General features: G+C 30.9%; 3 long non-coding RNA genes across 4 annotated transcripts; 1 reads left to right on the top strand and 2 right to left on the bottom strand.

Annotated features, from left to right (window-relative positions):
- Positions 1-127: 127 nt before the first annotated feature.
- On the bottom strand, positions 128-4,966 carry LOC126886545 (uncharacterized). The gene is made up of 2 exons (XR_007698678.1): positions 4,359-4,966; positions 128-2,931 (listed from the first exon to the last, which is right to left on the bottom strand). It is a non-coding gene; the product is annotated as an uncharacterized LOC126886545 (long non-coding RNA).
- An 8,859-nt stretch (positions 4,967-13,825) lies between these two features.
- On the top strand, positions 13,826-16,125 carry LOC126886521 (uncharacterized). Its single transcript, XR_007698653.1, has 3 exons — positions 13,826-14,294; positions 14,397-14,552; positions 15,848-16,125. It is a non-coding gene; the product is annotated as an uncharacterized LOC126886521 (long non-coding RNA).
- Positions 16,126-18,634: 2,509 nt separating this feature from the next.
- LOC126886520 (uncharacterized) lies at positions 18,635-20,915 on the bottom strand. 2 transcript variants are annotated; one of them, XR_007698652.1, is made up of 4 exons: positions 20,358-20,915; positions 20,222-20,303; positions 19,964-20,119; positions 18,635-18,869 (listed from the first exon to the last, which is right to left on the bottom strand). It is a non-coding gene; the product is annotated as an uncharacterized LOC126886520 (long non-coding RNA). The 2 variants fall into 2 exon arrangements; XR_007698651.1 differs by having other exon boundaries at positions 18,636-18,869; positions 20,222-20,911.
- Positions 20,916-22,384: the final 1,469 nt, after the last annotated feature.

Here is a 22,384-nt window from a genome sequence, read left to right as displayed (position 1 = left end):
TTGTGGATTACTATGTTTATTCTTTTTAACTATACTTCCTACGTTGTTTGTGAGATTAATATTATTATTTAATTGATTATATTAATATTTTGTAATAATCAATGCTTTGGTTTAACAAATAGACAACTTAAAATAGAAAAATGCTTTATTGTCATGGAAAATTGTACAATTTATACACAAAACTTACAAAGAGTCATAAAAAACAATAATAAACACAATAAAACAATAATAAACTAAAACAATAACAAAAAAATGTTAGGATATAAAGAGACTAACGCTCATAATCGTATTGAAGGTTTTTACATCCTCTTTAAATCCTAACATTTACACAATGTGCTCATACCAGCAACAAGTTTTTATACTTGTGTATTATGAGTCCTATTTGAGAGTACCAGTGGTAATGCAATAGGTCTATAATTGCAGGCATTAGATTTTTCACCACCCTTATGAAGAGGAATAATGATGGCTGTCTTTAGGCAGCTCTAGAAATTTACCTTTCTTAAGGGGCTATCCTAGTGTAAAAGTATGAAATTCATATACTTTTTTGGGAATTTCTAAAATAAAAAATACTGTACCAATTATTTTGAAAATTTGCATGAACATTTGTTATAAAAAGAAGTACATGTGAAACAATTTTCATAAAAAAATATTGAAAATTAAACGATTTATTCGCCATCTACTGGCACAGTGGAAATAAAAACATAGCTCCACTGCTGCAGTGATTGGGACTAAAAGAGATCCTGAAACATAAAATATCAAAGTTATTATTGAAATATAGGTTATTTTCTATACCATCAAATAGGGATTTTTTTAATCGGATAAAAAATGTCAATTTGGCGGTTTTTGAAACTGAAAATGTTCTAGCTAATTTAAAAAAAATTTCAACACTTTGTCATTTTTCCAAAAATCCTAATTGATGGTATAGGACATAGGAAATACTTATATTTCAATAATCACTGCAATTTTATAATTCAGGATCTCTATTAGTCCCAATCACTGCAGCAGTGGAGCCATGTTTTTTATTTTCACTGTGCCAGTAGATAGGGCATAAATCGTTAAATTTTCATTATTTTTTTTTTTTTATGAAAATTGTTTTACTTGTACTTCTTTTTATAATAAATGGTCATGCAAATTTTCAAAACAATTGGTACAGTACTTTTTATTTTAGATATTCCCAAAAAAAGTATGTGAATTTCGTTCTTTTACACTAGGATAGCCCCTTAAAAGAGTCGTTAGTGGGATGAGGACTCCCAACACATTTTCTGGGAGATTTTTATGACAATTTTTATGGATAGTCCATCAGTACTACAGGAAGATTTGCTTTTGATACTATTGATTGTTTGGATCAGTTCAGATTAATCAACTAGTCTTATAAATAATGAATTTGAGACCTTTCTTGAATTAGGGAGATAGGAAATCGGATCTTAACAAAATTGATCTCTTGTGACAAAATAGTTGATGTTATAATTTTACTCACATTAATAAAGTATTCATGGTCTGGAAGGGAAAATGTTTGAGCTGTGTGAGTTTGATTTCGAAGATTGTTTATTATGGACCAAATTTCCTTTGCAACACTTTTAAAGCTTCTCAGATGATTTTGATAGTATAATTTTTTAGCTGATTTTTTAAGTTTTAAATAGGTTGCCCTGTACTTAGTGATATATTCAGTAACAGAGGCGTTGGTAGTAAATTTCTTGATGTACAGGGTTATTCACTATATTTTGACCACCCCCCCCCCCCATATATATTTTTGACATACAGTAGAACCCCGCAAATCCAAACTAACGGAAAGTGAATTTTTTTTAAAAATTTAAGACAAAAACTTAAATACATGTTTATTATATAGAGTATAACCAGAAAATTGAACAATATTGGATTAGTAGGACTTTGACATTTAAAATTTCTTAAAAATAAATACGTAGGTACTTTATATGTAATGATTATAAAGGTTGTGTGTGGTGTGTGTGTGTGGTGTGTGGTGTGTGGGGTGTGGTGTGTGGGGTGTGGGGTGTGGTGTGTGTGTGTGGGTGTGGGTGTGGGGTGTGGGGTGTGGGGTGTGGGTGTGTGTGTGTGTGTGTGTGTGTGTGTGTGTGTGTGTGTGTGTGTGTGGGTGTGGGTGTGGGTGTGGGTGTGGGTGTGGGTGTGGGTGTGTGTGTGTGTGTGTGTGTGTGTGTGTGTGTGTGTGTGTGTGTGTCAAAGAGATGGCATTAGACAAAGAGTCTTTTTGTTATAGATATGTTTAAATTTTTATCTTAGAATCATTTATAAACTTGATTAAGATATTAAATATAGATTTGTCAGAATAAGATAAAAGATTGCTGATGCTAACTGGAAGGCTAATGTTAAGGTTAATTAAACCTAAATATAAGTTTTGAGTCTGATCCCTATGATTAAGACAATCAAAGAATACATGTTCAGATCCCCGATGGACTCATGGTTACAGGAACAGACATAGATTCCAATCCTATGTAGATGCTCTGGAAAAAGTCCATGGGTAAGTTTTAGCCGGGTTATTAATGAGGAATGTACTTTGTTATAATTGTAGTTAAAATGAGGTATACATTTGGGTAATAATGGGTGAATAGAAAAGTAATGATTTCTTGATGTCTGCTGAACATCTCTTATAAAGGTTAAACATAAATTTACTTCGGTTTTCTCATAGTCAGGTTACACGTTTTGCAGGAGAGCTTTGAATTACTAGTTAGGCTGACTTTCAGATAATCCGAACTTTTCAGAATCCGAACAGGCTGTCCCCCCAATTAGTTCGGATTTTCGAGGTTCTACTGTATACAACATACTAGTGATGTCATCCATCTGGGCGTGATGACAAACCATTTACAGCTTTTGAGGAAAGTGGATGCCTTTACCAATTTTGTTGTATTCCTCTTGGGGTGACCAATGGAGTATCATATTTTCAGAGAGCCATTGATTCTATCAATAAAAAAGAAAATCTACAAGGGGTTTACGCTTATTTAGATGACGTAACAGTTAGTGGTGAGGATCAAGATAGCTATGATTTGAATTTACAGAAGTTTTTAAATGCCGTTAAAAAATATGGGTTAACTTTAAATCAAAATAAATGTCACTACAATCAAAAGTTATAAATATGTTGGGATATACAATATTGCACTTCTATGGACAGTAATTAATGAAAAATAAATTCTCATTGTTGAAACAGATACATGAATGAATTTGCTATTGCTATCATGCTGAGTCAATCTGGAAGACCCGTTACCTTTTTCTCACGTATCCTCACAGATTCTGAACAAAAAAAATTTATGAATTTTCAAGATTTCCATGCTAAGATACTTCCAGTCAGACAGGGGGACTAGCTCTACTTATCAAGAATTTATTAATTACCTACACTCTAAAGGAATATCTTCAAGTAGAACAACACCATATAATTCTGAAGAAAATGGTTAAGTTAAAAGATACAATGGAGTTATATGGAAAGCAGTGAATCTAGCATTGAAAACCAGTAATTTAGACATCACTAAATGGAAAAATGTTCTATATACCTAGGGTTACCATAATTTATTAAGGCCAAATCCGGACAGGGGTAGTCCAAGGAAAAAAACATATCCTTGCCCTTGCCTTTTGACACCCCCAAAGTTAGTGCTGGTATTATCAGCACAAACGCAAATTACTTTTGAATCAATAAAGTACTTTTTAATATATTTTAAAACATGTTCTACTAAAACATAGATGTTTCACCCGGAAGTTCATCAAAAAATAAAAGTTTCACGTTGACACCTTCATTTTGCTTAAAATAACGAACACATACCGGAGTCAGTTTGATTTCGTTTCTGTTTGAACTATAACCGTAATAAAATTTGCATCTTTGAGTCTTTCGAGTAATTTGTTAAATATGTTTTTTTTAATATTTTTTTTAGTAAAGAAAAAAATCCGGACATTTCTCATATCCGGACATGTCTTTCAAATCCGGACGTATGGTAACCCTATATATACCAGATGCTCTGCACTCTATATGAAGTTTACTGTCTACAGCAACCAATTGTACACATCATGAACATGTGTTTACTTATCAATGAAGATCAACTAGCAGAAATTCTATTTTTTCATGAAAGATTCAGACACAGTATTACTAAGAAAATTTGTATGAATGAGTAAGTTTGATCCTTTAGTTGAAGAGGATTATCTTTTAGAAGCCAATGCAGATTATGCCTTAATACAGTATCTAAACGGAAAGAAAAGTACAGTTGCAACGAAGTACTCAGCTCCTAGAAGTGACCTAAAATTATTGAATCACAATAGTGATTAAGATGAAAATGAAAGTCCAAATAATACACTAAAGAATTCCACTACCAAATCAATATCAGATGAGACAGAAAATTTACCTGTTTAAGAACCGAATCAAGTCCCTGATGATAATCATGAACCAATATTAGAAAATTCAGATTTTCAATCTAGTCGTAAATAAGCTAGAACTAAAAATAAACTAAGATATTTCCAATTTCCAGCATTTTGTTCAAAAATAGAAATAGGGCTGGATTAAATTATTTGGGTTATGTTGTCTTGTCACTTGTCATAATAAATAAAGAAGAAGGTAATGGACTTCCTAAGTCTTGACGTCACAAAATTGGGAGGAGCTTATATTTGGCTCCAAACAATTTTGTTTGTAATGTTAAACACTCATAAGGAATTTTTAATTTATTGTTTACGTAGTTTGTGTGACAAAAGAAGACTTTTCATTTAGGTATTTAGTTAAAGAAACGTGCCAATTAAGAGATTTTTATTCGTTTTGGCTCAGGTGAGTTAATTTATTGCAATGATTAGAATGTAAACAGTGTTGAGGTTATGTTTATTTTCAATCACTAAGGAATAAAAACCACCTGAGCAAAAACGAATAAAAATCTCTTAATTAACACGTTTCTTTAACAAAATACGTAAATGAAGTCTTATTTTGCCACACAAAGCACATAAATGAAAAATGTCTTATGACCATTTAACCCTACAATCAAAATTGTTTGGAGCCAGCCAATATAAACTCCTAACTCCTCCCAATTTTGTGACATTTGTGACGTCAGACTTAGGCTGTCCATTCTCCTTATTTCACTTGCCGTCCCGTACCCCCACTTAGTTTCATGTTATGTTTCTCGATACATTGTGCTAGAAAGAGATACCGCAAACCAGTCCAAGAGATCTTGTCGTCAGTGGTGGCGGAGTGAAGGCTCACTCTATGTTAATATATACCTCTATGCAGTGGTGTCATGGTGTGGGAACGCGTGGGAACGCCGTTCCCACACTGGTTAAGAAAAGAAAAAAAAATAAATAGAGAATTTAGGTTTTGTAAACAAAAATTAGCAGTGCGTTCCGGCACTGCTAATTTTGCCATGACACCACTGCCTCTATGGATTGCACTCGGATTATTCTGGTGAACACGACCATTTTTTATGAAATTTTAACCTTCAACGAACACCCACCACTGGCAACCCATTGTTATTTTTGACGTGACCGCCATGTTTCTGGTGACAAACAAACCAAAAACTGGCTTCACTTTTGGAACGTGTGTGTTAAATGAGTGTTAAGTCGACTTTACATTACATGATTTATCATGTGATTTGTCATATGATTTGGTCATGGAGTGAAATTTACATGTTTACACTGTGTGATTTGTCATATGATTTTGCATTGTTTATACGGCTCGTTTTGTCATAAGCATTGTCATGCGGCTCGTCATGGGAAAAATCATATGACAAATCACATCATAAATCATGTAGTGTAAAGTCGACTTTACCCGTCCTCTCTTTTTTCCTTGTCTAAGGTTAGTTCTGTCTTATAAGGCAGCCGCACACATAGCCACCTTTACTTAACAAGCCATGAAGTTGAAATTTGGCAACATCTATTGGTAGACCGATTAAGGGCCGGTACTTTATGTCTTGATTAACAGCCCGTTAGTTAACGGAAGTTTAATCGGGACCTCTTTAGGGTCTCTTGCGTTGTAATAAATGCAATTACAAATTACAAGTAATATTATAATTATAAATAAGTATAATAATAATTATAATTGCATTTATTACAACGCAAGAGACCGTAAAGAGGTCCCGATTAAACCTCCGTTAACTAACGGGCTGTTAATCAAGACATAAAGTACCGGCCCTAAATCTGACAGTTCTCATTTGTTTTTAAATAATTTTCACTGTATTTACAGAGAAACTGAAATACAGTTGAGTCCGCGAATCTTTACCCGTGCGTCATCATTTAAAACATACGAAATAAGTCGATGATAAGTCGGAAATTGAAATTTACTAAACGCAACAGTAAGTGACTTGTTGTTGCGTTTTTTTTTTGGAGGTCGTCTGACATGTCTCCGATGGCACTGTTGTTGCGTTTAGTATATTTCAATTTCCGACTTATCATCGACTTATTTCGTACCTATGCTTTAAATGATGACGCACGGGTAAAGATTCCCGGACTCAACTGTATTTTACAATATTTCGTGCTCCAAATTATAAAGAATATTAAAAGGTATGTTATTAAATGATTTTAGTTCAATATAATATATTTTTATATAAACTTGCGTGCATATAGAAGTCCGTCCACTTAATATGTCTTATATTTTCTAAACCTGTTGGCAGATTTAAGTGATTTTTTTAATATGTTATACGCTCTGAGCTTCGCTGGTGTCGTTCCTAGAGGTTACTAAATTCAACTTTTACCGGTAATTTTTAAATTTATTATTTAATTGTTATCGCTTAATATTTACAACGCAAAAAATTAATTAAATTGTAATCGATTTTTTAAAGATTTTTCTAATCATTTTGACGTTCTATTAGTAAAATATAAATTTCTTACTTCGGATACTTTGACAATAATCGTGTAGATGGCGCTAAGATTATAATAGATTATTTATAATTAGATATTACGGAACATTAAAAAAACTTAAATTCAGTATTTAAAACGTAAGTATATTTAAGGTAAAAATATATACCACAGCTTTGACCAACTAATATTGTTTATAATTAATGTTTTTAATTTTAATTTTAAATTAATCACTTTGACATTTATGTCAAATTTCCGGTAAACGTTTACAAACTTGTCACTACTGGCGTTCGCGAATTAGTAAATATCCCCTCTACGTACGAGCTCACAGCGTAAAGGCTCTGAGCTTCGCTGGTGGCGCTTCTGGCGGATTACTAATTCAACTTTCACCGGTAATTTTTAAATTTATTATTTAATTGTTATCGCTTAATATTTACTGTTTAATATTTAATATTCCGATAACTAATCGAATAAAGGATTACAACGCAAAAAATTAATTAAATTGTACTCGATTTTTTTTAAATTTTGCTAATCATTTTGACGTTCTATTAATAAAATATGAATTTCTTACTTCGGATACTTTCACAATTATCGTGTAGATGGCGCTAAGATTACCGTTTATTTCAATCAACGATATTACGGAACATTAAAAAAACTTACTATCCGACAAGCCAGTGCTGGCGCGTGACCTTGAGTGAAAATACACAGCGTCAAATGCAGAATACGAGAAGGTCAGCCGCCACCTTTCACATTCAGTATTTAAAACGTAAGTATATTTAAGGTAAAAATATATACCACAGCTTTGACCAACTAATATTTTTTATAATTAATGTTTTTACTTTTAATTTTAAATTAATCACTTTGACATTTATGTCAAATTTCCGGTAAACGTTTACAGACTTGCCACTACTGGCGCTCGCGAATTTGTAAATATCCCCTCTACGTACGAGCTCACAGCATAGCCTAATTCTTTTACAATAGGGCTTTTCATTTACAGTCATTTGTTTCGAGCTTCAGTCATATTTCGTCAGTGATATGGGAGAGAGGGGATACGACATAAGGGATAATTTTGTATTTACTAAATGGGACCACTTGATTTGACACTTTTGTGCGACATCCAATATGGCGACGGGCAGGTTTTTATATGTTATATATGGAATATGTTATTAATTAGTCATTAGAATTATTAATTATTTATATATTTATATAATATAATTTTATAATTATATATTTTATACAGAGCAGAATATACTACCAAAGAGTTGTTCCGCCATATTGGATGGAGCGTTTTTGCGAGTGAAACTGAGCCCATCTACTTCACCGTATTCCGCATCCCCTCCCTCCCACATCACTGTATTTCGTATAATCCGTATATATTACGCTGTGTCTAGGTGCACGCTAACGTGTACGCAAATTAAAAAGTTAGGTACACGCGAATTAAACTTCATCAAGCCAGTGACGTCATTATTTAGCGTGCGCAGTGACACGCTATTTTAATATGTTTAGGGTTTTTTTGATAGAACAATATTTGTTATTAAGGGAAGGGAAGCAGAACTATTCAGATGTTTCAAACTTAATTGTAATTAAATCAATGTATATATAAAAGAAGTATATATTCAGGTTAGCAAAATAAATATGTATTTAGTTGACATGACATGTACAAAATATTGTTAAAATAATTTTTATACGTAAGTTAATTACTATAATCAACTATTCTAAATGTTATATTATTAATTTTGGATAGTACATAGAGGCCAGCTGCAGCTTTTGAACTGAGTAGAGAGCTGTGTAACAGTTTGTTATGGAACTCTAATGACCTCATTGCCTTCTTTATGTATGAATAGAAAAAAAGTTGGGACTGGCTAATTGACACCCAAGTCTATGCCACAAAACCAAAAAAAATATTCTAAATGGGAAATAAACCACAATTTAACTAAAAAAATGATTTTATTAACGTTTCGACGACCAAATCGGATGTCGTTGTCAAAAAACAAAAATCAGTAATAAATTATTGGAAGACATTTTTTACGTAGCAACAACATTTTTGTTTAATTTATTAATATTTTGTATTTTGACAACGACATCCGATTTGGACGTCGAAACGTTAATAAAATCATTTTTTTTAGTTAAATTGTGGCTTATTTTCCATTTAAAATAGTTGATTACAAAAATGCCACAAGAAAATAGCTTCAGAACAAGTTAATTATTATTGTGAAAGCTTTATAGGTCTTCCTTTTATTTTAATTTTCGACGGTAATACTAATACTACATATTTCACTTATAACTAAAAAAATGTTGTTCTGAGCTATTTCCTTGTGGAATTTTTATGATTAATTATTTATATGGGAAATAAGCCACAATTAAAATGAAAAAAATAATTTTATTAACGTTTCGACGCCCAAATCGGGTGCCGTTGTCAAAATACAAAATATTACTAAAATAAACAAAAGTGTTGTTGCTAAGCAAAAAAATTCTTATAATAATTTATTTAATCTGACTCATTTATATTGGCAATTCAGACATATACATTTTAAAGTAGAAGATATGTATCATTCTTATGGCAGGACCACCTTAAACAAAATTATAGTGAAATTTGTCCACCCCATAAAAAATTTATGGGGATTTTGTTCCCCTAAACCCCCCAAACTTTTGTGTACGTTCCAATTAATTCATTATTGTGGTACCATTAGTTGAACACAACGTTTTTAAAACTTTTTTGTCTCTTAGTATTTTTTCGATAAGCCAGTTTTTATCGAGATGCGGCTTCTTTTTACTATATTTACATAAAAAAATTTATGGGGGTTTTGTTCCTTTAAACCACCCAAATGTTTGTGTACGTTCCAATTAAAGTATTATTGTGGTACCATTAGTTACACACAGTGTTTTTAAAAATATTTTGTCTCTTAGGCCCGGTCTTTTCACCTCCGAATAAATATGCTCTTATCTGGCAGTTAGCTATCTGGAGGATAAATCTCCCGTGAAAAGGAAAAACCTAGTAAAGTGACTTACTAGGTTTATGCTTAGTATCAATTGTGTGAAACCCCATGAAGCTCTTTATCGACTGGTACTTAAAACTTGTAAATACTTGCATTTTTAAGAAAGTTATTTCAGATGGAAAATCCTAGCAAAATGGTAATTTCAATAAATTTGGTTGGAAAAACCTAGCATCTTGTTATTTTTTTAGAATAAACATAGCAACTTATACAGTGAACGATACATTTCTACTTATTTCAGAAGGAAAAATATAACAAAGGCTTTTACTAAATATTTCCTTTGAAAAGTGTATATATAAATATTTTTTTTAAATTGGAAGTTCCTAATAACATACCTTACCATTTTTAAGCCGAAAGACAAAAACGTCATATTTCTAAACAAAAAACTAGCAAAGTCATTTACTAGATATATCCATATTTTTTCCGGTCATTTAAACTCGGCGAATTATTTTAAAGTGTGTATGCTAGGTATTTCCAATTTAATTCCGCTTTGGCGCGAAAACGAAGGATCTTTTACTATGTTCTTCCAATGCACTTCGTTAAATTATTCAGTCTGTCGAGCCAGTCTCAACTGTGTATACCTACATATACTCGTCTGGTGGTGAATTTGTTTTAATCTAATTATATAAAGTTTTGAAAACTATGTCTAAAAGAAAAAACATTATAATGGCTTTGGCTAAGGAAAATAAAGTAGTTTGTGTTCAGGAAGTGGGTGATCTTGAAAAGCGGTGAGTATTAGTTTTTACATTACAAACAAAGTACAATTTTGTTTGTTTGATTTTCAAAAAACAAACAATCAGTAAAATGGTAGATAATTCAAAAGAAATGCTGTAACGAATGCATTCTTTTTGTTATAGGTATAGTGAACTTGCGTCCTTTGGTCAAGATTGTTTGAAATCGATACAAGATACTGTGAAAGACGATTATTTGGTTGATAACCTGATGATGGACGGCTTACAAAATCAAAAGTAGGTTTCTAGATTTATTTATACGGACTTCTGATTATAAAATTAACATATTCTGAATAAATCAACATTTCTTGAAACAAAAAATAATATGAACCGACTTATTTATTACTGTAAAAGGTGATAGGTTACAACAAATTAATTTAGTTGATATTTAGAAAATTCGCATGTCAGCTGATTGTTAATAAATATTTAGGTTACCATTACTTATGTAACAAAAATCGTTATATTTGTGTGCAGTGGATATTCAATTACCAAAACATTTTTCTATTGACTATGTTTCGTGGAAATTATTTTAATTATCTTGCTCATATTCGTATACTAAAAAGTATTTCTTAAACACATTGTGTATTTATAGCAAATGTAGCAATTTTTAATTCTAAACTTCAGAAGTTAAAATATGTGTATTATCATTATTTTTAGAGTAATTTATAAACAAAAATCAAATAAACTAAGCATAACAGTTTATTCAGAAGAGCCTTCGAACTCAAAAGCTTTTGGTTTGGAGTATTATTACAATGATAATAATAATATGGACGTTTGTCGCTAGCATTTTTGATTTTTATTTTTTTATTTTTAGTGATAATGATAACCCCTCTACTAATGAAAACCATTTTTATGATATTCAACCAATATGTTTAGTAAGAGATATTAGGAAGGAAGAAAACACAAAAGTTTATACCGAATTAAAACCGCTACCATTAATTGATGGAACAAAGGATGGTAGTCAAAATGATACGGATGTTAATAATGAATGTCACAAAGAAAAATCGGTTGATGTTATAGACGTTTGTCAGCATAATAAAGGTTACTAAATAAAATATTAATTATTATAAACAATTAGACCAAACTTATACTTTTTAGATGACACAGTTGACGATGACTCAGATTTAGACCCTAGTTATGACCCACAAGAATCTGAAGAAATAAGTTATGAGACAAAGAAAAAAAGGAGAATAGCAAAATTTTTTCAAACTGAAAATGAAAAAAGTGTAGTTGGCACTGTTATGGAAAATGAAGGTTTAGTAGATAAACAATTGAAAGATATAAACCAGGAAACTCTGCCAGGTAAAAATGCTTTGTATTTTGTGTTTCACATGAATTAACTATAATATCTACGTTTTTTATAGAAGCACAAATCAGTGATAAAACCGATGAAGGATACGAGAAAAACAGAAAAAAAAGAGCAAGAACAGCGAAAGAGCAAATTGAGAGGCATCTAGAAAAATATCAGTTATTAGAACCATGTAATTGTAAAAAAAAATGTAGAGAATTTTTATCAGAAGAAAGAAGACAAAATATTTGCCAGTCATTTTGGAAAATGAGTTTTGGCGAGAGAAGTCAATATTTTAATGCCAGTATAAAGATTGGGGGTATTAAGAGAAGAAAAGTAGATAGTGAAAATAAACGTCAACACGTCCTTACATACTCGTTGCTCAAGGATGATGGTATTGAAATGAATGTGTGTAAGCAAATGTATTTACATACACATGGAATGAAAACTGATGGTATGATAACGGACTTCAAAAACAGATATAAACAATCTATGGGGTTAGAACTGGTTAAGGATAAACGAGGCTCGTCTGTTCCATCTAACAAGAAGGATCCCATTCTAATAAGAAACCATATTGAATCTTATAATCCGCAAATATCACACTATAAATTGCAACATGCTCCCAATAGAAGATATTTATCTCAAGAGCTATCTATTACTGATATGTGGAAACATTTTTGTGAAACTCATGAAAAAATATCTTATGACAGATATAGAACTGAATTTAATTCACTTAACATTGGATTTGATCAACCAAATCAAGATGAGTGTGACATTTGCGTACATCAAAAAGAGCACAAAAAAATATGTACAATTCCAGAGACTTGTGATCAATGTAATACGTTTAATGATCACCATATGGCATATATTGCTGCCAGAAAAGCGTATGATAATGACAGACAGCACGACTATCCAGACTCATTTAAAGTTTATTGCGCGGATATGCAAAAAGTGTTACTACTTCCAAAGTTATCTTTAAAAAAATCTGTCTTTGTTAGTAAATTAGTTGTGTTCAATGAAACTTTTGCTTCGTTAACAAAAGATGAAGAAAATATTTGCGTTTTGTGGCATGAAGCTATAAGTGGTCGCTCGGCGGAAGATGTGGCATCAGCATATTGCGGGCTTATTCAAAGATCCTCAGTTAACGTAGAGCACTACGAATTTTGGTGTGACAACTGCAGTGCCCAAAATAAAAACTGGAAATTATTTACGTCATTTGTGGTAATTGTCAATTCTAACTGGGGTCCAAACAGTATTACTTTAAAATACTTTGAAGCTGGGCACTCTTTTATGAGAGCCGACAGTGTCCACGGAAACATTGGCAAGCTATGGAAAAAGAGATCCAACATTTATGAAATGAACGACTTAAATGAGCTAATATTAAAAGCCTCTAGAAAAAATAAAACCTTACTAATGAAACATGATGATTTTTATCGCTTTAAAGACGGTGTAAAACAAAGAACAAAAAAAGATGAAAATTTCCCAAAACTTAACGTGATTAAAGTAGTACAATTTAGAAAAGGGTCAAGACAAATGTTTTATAAGAAAAGTCATACTGAAAACGAATTTATTAATTTTGACTTTTTAAAACCTAAATTTAATCTGGAAATGCCTGAGAGCAAAACTGAAGATAGGGGTGTAAATGTTCAAAAAAAACAAAAAATAATTACAGAGCTTCTTCCTGCAATGCTAAGCCAAAAAAGATTCTTTTGGGAGAAACTACCTGTTTCTGAAACATCAAATGATTTACTAAATAATCGAGTTTAGTTTTTATTATTTTTGTTTGTTTTATGTAATTAAATGTTGAATTCAAAAACTTTTTGTAATTTTTCTAATAAAATATATGTAAAAATTATAACTTTACCTACTTTTTATTTTTAAAAACCAAAATGTACCTAACTACTTGATTTTACATAGTTTTAAAGCAATCATAAAGTATCATATTAGCAAGTGTAATATAGTACCTACTAGTTTTTTCCTTGGCAAAAATAGTATGAATTAGGAACTAAGTAAGCATACTAGCTTTTTCCGCAGCAAAATCAATATTTCTTTGCATTTCAAAAATAGTAAGTGACATAGAATTAAAAAAACTGCAAATATTTGGAAAAAACTAAGTTACAGTTACAGGGACATACACTTGAAATCCACTGAACGAAAAAAAAAAACAAAAAATAATATAATTCTATTAAACGGCGATATACTTTTCTTTCTTTTCGTTTCCTGAAAAGTTATCAAAACTCAGTTACTAGGTTTTTCCTTTTCACGGGAGAAATATTTATTCGCCAGATAAAATGTACCCGTCTTTTCACGTCAATTTATGTTCCAGTTAGTTATCCGGTAGATAAGCTTAAAAGTAAGTTTGGATTCCGAACACACCTGACTTTTATGTTTATTTTTATAATTTCAGCTTTAACTTAACCTAACATAATTAGATTCAAAGTATTTCAAAGATGATTTTATCGATTTTATTTCCATTTTGGAAGAAGGAATGAAGGAAATGTAAGTAAATCAAAGAATTACAACTTAAAAAAATAGGTATACAAAGTCATAAGGTTTAGAAATACATTTCCATATTTTAATCAGACAACAATATTGTTTTAGAAGGAAAACATTGATTATGCTGAAATAGTTTACTGGAGAGCTTGAACAAGAGATAAATCCATTTTAAATTAGAGGAAAACTGTTGATTTGTATGTAAAATAGAAGACAAAGACAAGTTTAAATAAAGACAAGCTAGCTAATGAAACAGATGCAGTGGTAATTTTGTTTACATAATTATATATGTACATATTATATGATTATTAATATTAGGTTTGTTCTAGCAAACAGTCAAACTAGTCAGAAACCGTCAGCAATTAGTTGCTCAGTGAGAGAACATAATACAGTCACCAGTGCTATCCCCTATCTACTCGTGCTGGTCGACTATTCGCTGATGGTTTCAAACCGTTTGAAACTGATGCTAGAACAAACCTAATAACTGTTCAATGCTGTAAAAATTTGTTAATGTGGGGAAAACTTTTATTTAAATTCAATACTATATTTCTGTAAATATCATGCAATATGGCAAAACTTGATGTTACGTCTGATTTTAGCCATAATGAGATTATTTGCTTGATATGCTATTTAGTAACATTTCTTCAAGTTGGTATAGTTTGGTATGTGTATGATGAAGGTAAAACCCCCTTTGTCCCACATGTCCCCTTTTAACTTACAGTAGAACCCTAATTATCCGTGCTATGATTTTCTATTACTCAAGTTGCATTTTTGAGGTTTTATCAACATAGCGTCATTGTAAATCACTTAACGGAAACTCTATATGACGAAAGAGAGACTCATAATGAAAGATTTATTTTTTCTGTTATCTTTTTATGGTAGGTACATAATATTATAATATGTATGTGTATACATACTTATTATACATAAGAAATACATGTTCGGATTATCAGTGCCACCTTCGGTCCCGAGGAGCACGGATAATCTGGATTCTACTGTATTAGGTAGGCCAGAACTTGATATATTACTTGATTTCTTATGTTGATTACTTTTCGTTTTTGGGTTGACAAAACATGATTTAAACTTTCAAAATGCCCTCCTGAAAAATTAGGCTAGATGGACATATCAATCATTGTCAAAACGCTACAGATTTATAATCCATCCAACTGGTATATTGAATAGTAAACTAGGGATAAACCAACTATGTATATCAAAACACAATATTTTAAAGATTGGATAATTTACATGGTAAATTGAAGAATCCCAATAACAAGAATAAAACCTAATTTTAATATTTGTTATGGGTCATTCCACGAACATACGCCTGTTTTGGATTACTTCGACAACGAATATTTTACGTTGCAAAATAAGAAGAACAAAAGTAAATTGCAAATTACATTGTTATTTATTGGAATAATTATTAGTGCCATTTACTTTCGTACTTCTTAGGTTGCACAGTAAAATATTCGTTGTCGAAATAATCCAAAACAGGCGTATGTTCGTGGAATGGCCCATAGTAGATATCTTTCACTTTTCTAAATAAAAAAAATTGGTTACAGATATGACAAACACCTAGAAGATGGAATCCTGTGTTCTCAAAGAAAAAGCTAGTTCCAGAAATAAGCTACCAATAATAAACTAGAGAATGTATTACAAGAAAGAACAACGCTAATACCCAACATAGCTCAATTGCTTCAGATAGAAAAAGAGGAGGAAAGGGTAGAACACAAGCGTGCCAGAGAAAATTAAAGGGCAGAAGAGACACAAAAATTCATTGATTTATTAAATTTAATAATTAAATTATACAAAGGACAATTAAATAAAGAATAAAAAATTATACATGTATATTAATGATCCTTCTATTTCCCCATAAAGCTTGTTACTGACCAGGAGGTATACTATAATAGATATATTACATCTCATATTGCTCACTATAATAATGAGTGAGCCTGCATAAACGGAACCATAATATACATTAGGTATAGTTCCGTGTATGCAGCCTCACTCATTACTATAGTGAGTGATATGAGATATATTTTAGTATAGTTCCCCGTGCGTGACAAGCTTAACACAAAAATTTTTATAAGGTTATCAAACATCATAACTTCAGTAAATTCAATAATTTAGCTTATTCCTGGTCTATACTTAGCAATTCATTTTCAAAATTGTCTTCATTTTCATCTCTATGTTATGAATATATTGCTTCAGTGTAGGACAACTGAATCAATGTAATCATTTTGTTTTCTGCTATATACAAAAAGGGATGTATTTGCGGACTCATTAAAAAAGTAACAACCCATTGCTATGATCTGAATTTAAACAGCAATAATACAGAATTACTTATATTTGGCACAAAAAAATATTAGTAAGAAGGTACCTATTTAAAACATATCCGGGGAGTATTACGAAATTCTCAGAATATAAAATCAGTCTTCCTATATTCTATTTTTTTAGAATTTCATGATACACCCAGTATGTTTTGGATACTTAACAGCAGCTTTTTTTTCAAGGTAGGTATCATCTACTGTTTCTGAGAACCATGTGCATACATAATTCTAGTTACTACCTACATATATCAATACCTTTCATTTTGGAATCGTAAAATATTTGGCAAATCAAAGAAATGATGGGATAAGAAACTATTCTATTTTTATTTTTTACAACTTGTTTTCCTTTGTAAATGAATATAGTTGGGTAGGTATACAATAATACATACCTATTATAATTTTTTCAAATTATAACCCATCTTTAATTTAATATCTAATAACTCTGCTTAAAAAATTACAGTAGGTAGGTATGTATAAAAACAAAATAACATAAAATTTGTGATTGAGAATTTTTAGAAAGAACAAAATTTTACTTTTGCAATAAATTCAATCAGACCCTCAAGATTTTAGGTTATATTTTTAGTTTCCTGGTAATCAGAAACCATGAAATATACGAAAATCAAAGTTTATCTGCCAGATAACTTCTTATTCGGTACTTTATTCGGCAGTTAAATATCTGATATTTAACGTCAATTTATCTGCCGGATAACTTTATTCCAGAGTGAAAAGACGCTACTTTTTTTATCTGTCAGATAAACTTCCTGTTAACTATTTATCCGGAGGTGAAAAGACCGGGCCTATTCACTCTGGAATAAAGTTATCCGGCAGATAAATTGACGTTAAATATCAAATATTTAACTTCCGAATAAAGTACCGAATAAGAAGTTATCTGGCAGATAAACTTTGATTTTCGTATATTTCATGGTTTCTGATTACCAGGAAACTAAAAATATAACCTAAAATCTTGAGGGTCTGATTGAATTTATTGCAAAAGTAAAATTTTGTTCTTTCTAAAAATTCTCAATCACAAATTTTATGTTATTTTGTTTTTATACATACCTACCTACTGTAATTTTTTAAGCAGAGTTATTAGATATTAAATTAAAGATGGGTTATAATTTATAATTTGAAAAAATTATAATAGGTATGTATTATTGTATACCTACCCAACTATATTCATTTACAAAGGAAAACAAGTTGTAAAAAATAAAAATAGAATAGTTTCTTATCCCATCATTTCTTTGAATTGCCAAATATTTTACGATTCCAAAATGAAAGGTATTGATATATGTAGGTAGTAACTAGAATTATGTATGCACATGGTTCTCAGAAACAGTAGATGATAGGTACCTACCTTGAAAAAAAGCTGCTGTTTGTATCATGAAATTCTAAAAAAATAGAATATAGGAAGACTGATTTTATATTCTGAGAATTTCGTAATAGGATATGTTTTAAATAGGTACCTTCTTACTAATATTTTTTTGTGCCAAATATAAGTAATTCTGTATTATTGCTGTTTAAATTCAGATCATAGCAATGGGTTGTTACTTTTTTAATGAGTCAGCAAATACATCCCTTTTTGTATATAGCAGAAAACAAAACGATTACATTGATTCAGTTGTCCTACACTGAAGCAATATATTTATAACATAGAGAGAGATGAAAATGAAGACAATTTTGAAAATGAATTGCTAAGTATAGACCAGGAATAAGCTAAATTATTGAATTTACTGAAGTTATGATGTTTGATAACCTTATAAAAATTTTTGTGTTAAGCTTGTCACGCACGGGGAACTATACTAAAATATATCTCATATCACTCACTATAGTAATGAGTGAGGCTGCATACACGGAACTATACCTAATGTATATTATGGTTCCGTTTATGCAGGCTCACTCATTATTATAGTGAGCAATATGAGATGTAATATATCTATTATAGTATACCTCCTGGTCAGTAACAAGCTTTATGGGGAAATAGAAGGATCATTAATATACATGTATAATTTTTTATTCTTTATTTCATTTATATAAATCAATGAATTTTTGTGTCTCTTCTGCCCTTTAATTTTCTCTGGCACGCTTGTGTTCTACCCTTTCCTCCTCTTTTTCTATCTGAAGCAATTGAGCTATGTTGAGTATTAGCGTTGTTCTTTCTTGTAATACATTCTCTAGTTTATTATTGGTAGCTTATTTCTGGAACTAGCTTTTTCTTTGAGAACACAGGATTCCATCTTCTAGGTGTTTGTCATATCTGTAACCAATTTTTTTTATTTAGAAAAGTGAAAGATATCTACTAACAAATATTAAAATTAGGTTTTATTCTTGTTATTGGGATTCTTCAATTTACCATGTAAATTATACCATGTAAATTTACCATGTAAATTATCTTTAAAATATTGTGTTTTGATATACATAGTTGGTTTATCCCTAGTTTACTATTCAATATACCAGTTGGATGGATTATAAATCTGTAGCGTTTTGACAATGATTGATATGTCCATCTAGCCTAATTTTTCAGGAGGGCATTTTGAAAGTTTAAATCATGTTTTGTCAACCCAAAAACGAAAAGTAATCAACATAAGAAATCAAGTAATATATCAAGTTCTGGCCTACCTAATACAGTAGAATCCAGATTATCCGTGCTCCTCGGGACCGAAGGTGGCACTGATAATCCGAACATGTATTTCTTATGTATAATAAGTACGTATACACATACATATTATAATATTATGTACCTACCATAAAAAGATAACAGAAAAAATAAATCTTTCATTATGAGTCTCTCTTTCGTCATATAGAGTTTCCGTTAAGTGATTTACAATGACGCTATGTTGATAAAACCTCAAAAATGCAACTTGAGTAATAGAAAATCATAGCACGGATAATTAGGGTTCTACTGTAAGTTAAAAGGGGACATGTGGGACAAAGGGGGTTTTACCTTCATCATACACATACCAAACTATACCAACTTGAAGAAATGTTACTAAATAGCATATCAAGCAAATAATCTCATTATGGCTAAAATCAGACGTAACATCAAGTTTTGTCATACCACTACAGAAATATAGTATTGAATTTAAATAAAAGTTTTCCCCACATTAACAAATTCTTACATCATTGAACAGTTATTAGGTTTGTTCTAGCATCAGTTTCAAACGGTTTGAAACCATCAGAGAATAGTCAACCAGCGCGAGTAGATAGGGGATAGCACTGGTGACTGTATTATGTTCTCTCACTGAGCAACTAATTGCTGACGGTTTCTGACTAGTTTGACTGTTTGGTAGAACAAACCTAATATTAATAATCATATAATATGTACATATATAATTATGTAAACAAAATTACCACTGCATCTGTTTCATTAGCTAGCTTGTCTTTATTTAAACTTGTCTTTGTCTTCTATTTTACATACAAATCAACAGTTTTCCTCTAATTTAAAATGGATTTACCTCTTGTTCAAGCTCTCCAGTAAACTATTTCAGCATAATCAATGTTTTCTTTCTAAAACAATATTGTTGTCTGATTAAAATATGGAAATGTATTTCTAAACCTTATGACTTTGTATACTTATTTTTTTAAGTTGTAATTCTTTGATTTACTTACATTTCCTTCATTCCTTCTTCCAAAATGGAAATAAAATCGATAAAATCATCTTTGAATCTAATTATGTTAGGTTAAGTTAAAGCTGAAATTATAAAAATAAACATAAAAGTCAGGTGTGTTCGGAATCCAAACTTACTTTTAAGCTTATCTACCGGATAACTAACTGGAACATAAATTGACGTGAAAAGACGTGTACATTTTATCTGGCGAATAAATATTTATCCTCCAGATAGCTAACTGCCAGATAAGAGCATATTTATTCAGAGGTGAAAAGACCGGGCCTTAGTCTTTTTTTGATAAATCAACTTTTATCGAGATGTGGCTTCTTTTTCAAAATATACCAAAAAATTTAAGGTATAAATAAATTTTCAGACTATTAACAGGTGTCTATAACCATACTTAGGCCCGGTCTTTTCACCTCCGAATAAATATGCTCTTATCTGGCAGTTAGCTATCTGGAGGATAAATATTTATTCGCCAGATAAAATGTACCCGTCTTTTCACGTCAATTTATGTTCCAGTTAGTTATCCGGTAGATAAGCTTAAAAGTAAGTTTGGATTCCGAACACACCTGACTTTTATGTTTATTTTTATAATTTCAGCTTTAACTTAACCTAACATAATTAGATTCAAAGATGATTTTATCGATTTTATTTCCATTTTGGAAGAAGGAATGAAGGAAATGTAAGTAAATCAAAGAATTACAACTTAAAAAAATAAGTATACAAAGTCATAAGGTTTAGAAATACATTTCCATATTTTAATCAGACAACAATATTGTTTTAGAAAGAAAACATTGATTATGCTGAAATAGTTTACTGGAGAGCTTGAACAAGAGGTAAATCCATTTTAAATTAGAGGAAAACTGTTGATTTGTATGTAAAATAGAAGACAAAGACAAGTTTAAATAAAGACAAGCTAGCTAATGAAACAGATGCAGTGGTAATTTTGTTTACATAATTATATATGTACATATCATATGATTATTAATATTAGGTTTGTTCTAGCAAACAGTCAAACTAGTCAGAAACCGTCAGCAATTAGTTGCTCAGTGAGAGAACATAATACAGTCACCAGTGCTATCCGCTATCTACTCGCGCTGGTCGACTATTCGCTGATGGTTTCAAACCGTTTGAAACTGATGCTAGAACAAACCTAATAACTGTTCAATGATGTAAAAATTTGTTAATGTGGGGAAAACTTTTATTTAAATTCAATACTATATTTCTGTAGTGGTATGGCAAAACTTGATGTTACGTCTGATTTTAGCCATAATGAGATTATTTGCTTGATATGCTATTTAGTAACATTTCTTCAAGTTGGTATAGTTTGGTATGTGTATGATGAAGGTAAAACCCCCTTTGTCCCACATGTCCCCTTTTAACTTACAGTAGAACCCTAATTATCCGTGCTATGATTTTCTATTACTCAAGTTGCATTTTTGAGGTTTTATCAACATAGCGTCATTGTAAATCACTTAACGGAAACTCTATATGACGAAAGAGAAACTCATAATGAAAGATTTATTTTTTCTGTTATCTTTTTATGGTAGGTACATAATATTATTTGGTGTGAACAAGCTGGTGTGTTGTTGACCTATATCGACAATCGAAGGGTGTGTGTTGTGCGGACGCGGTAGTAAACTGACGCTGGGTCAAACCGAACGAAACCCCACTGCATATGCGGTTTCTTAGATAAACCAGAGAAAAATGTTTCGGTCGCTGACCAGCGAATAGAACACACGTGTTTAGCTCGTATCTTAACTCGATTCTCGGGCAGATATAGCAATAAAACAATTGTGTTATACAAAAGTGCAGTGTAACTATAAACCAATATATGTAGGTACATAAATAAACAACCTAATTAGTTAACTAATTATACAGTGAAAAAATCGGAAAAAAGTAATTCCAACGATAAGGAATTAAATTCTTGTGTAAAGTGATAAAAACTTGTGTGATATCGAATATAAACAAAGCAGGTTTTGCAGTAGGTGGAAACAAAACAATATTGTGAATGGTGTATTTCTACAGGAAAATAAAGCATATTAATAAACAGAATCAGCTGTAAGTAGAAAACTTTATTATAATATAATTAATTTTATTATAAACAGATAACCAGGGCCGGATTTTGATTTTGATTTTACCTAGGAATAAAAGTGCTGGA

This window comes from Diabrotica virgifera, chromosome 6, assembly GCF_917563875.1.
Source record: "Diabrotica virgifera virgifera chromosome 6, PGI_DIABVI_V3a".
Classification (NCBI taxonomy): Eukaryota; Metazoa; Arthropoda; class Insecta; order Coleoptera; family Chrysomelidae; genus Diabrotica; species Diabrotica virgifera.
The sequence above is the reverse complement of the archived record's forward strand: the minus strand, read 5'-3'. Positions and strand labels throughout refer to the sequence as shown.